The following is an 862-nucleotide window of genomic DNA, read 5'->3' as shown; positions in this document are numbered from 1 at the left end:
GGGGAGACCTGGGGAGGGAGCTGGCAGGGCTGCAGGTGCGGGGCTCACCGAGATGTCGAGAAAGGAGGGAGGTCGCGGGGGAGGGGGGCGGGGCGTGAGGGGCCGAATGGAGGCAACGGAAGTCGGCAGCGCCCTTGGGGTGCCGGAGAGCGGCTCCAGGAGCAGCCTGAGGGGCCGGCTCCCCTGAAGCTGGTAGCGGGGTGTCTCTAAGGGGTCAGGAAGCCTTTCAAAGGAACCTTCTGATGAGAAAGTCCTAACTGTGTCTCGACAGCCACCGGGATCTAAGACCGAGGGCCATGTGTGTGGTCTCTGGGAAGCTTGGGGATGTCTAGGGAGCTCTGCCAGTGTCTGGGGCTTTTCCAAGCTGTGCCCTGGGGGGGTGGTCTGGGCGAGGGCATCTTGACCACAGGAGAGAGAGCCTGGGGGGTCGGAAGCCCACTATCTTGGGGACACCCCTTCCCAGCCATTCCCCAATGCTAACCTGGGGGGAAGGGGCAGGGGGGGACCGAGGGTCTCGCGAGGTCTCAGGCGGTGACCAGAGCTGGGGACAGAAATACACACAGTCACTGCAGGGGGAGGGTGGTTAGGGGGAACCCCCCAACACAGCCTCACTGTTGGGGGTCGGAGAAACGCCGGGATCTCTTCTTCCTCTCTGGTGTTTTCCGGGGGAGGGGCGCAGTGAAATGGGGGCGGCCGGAGACATCAAATATGGGAGGAGCTTCCGGGGTGGCTGGGTTTGGGGTCGGGAGGACGAAGGGAGGGCGGGGCAGAGGACCAGCGAGGAAGGAGGGGGCGAGTTTCCGGTGTGGGACTCAGGTGGTTGGTGAGGAAAGACGGAGAAGGGACAGGTCCGGGGCAGGCG

This window comes from Pteropus alecto, unplaced genomic scaffold (genome assembly GCF_000325575.1).
Source record: "Pteropus alecto unplaced genomic scaffold, ASM32557v1 scaffold41, whole genome shotgun sequence".
NCBI lineage: Eukaryota > Metazoa > Chordata > Mammalia > Chiroptera > Pteropodidae > Pteropus > Pteropus alecto.
The sequence above is the reverse complement of the archived record's forward strand: the minus strand, read 5'-3'. Positions refer to the sequence as shown.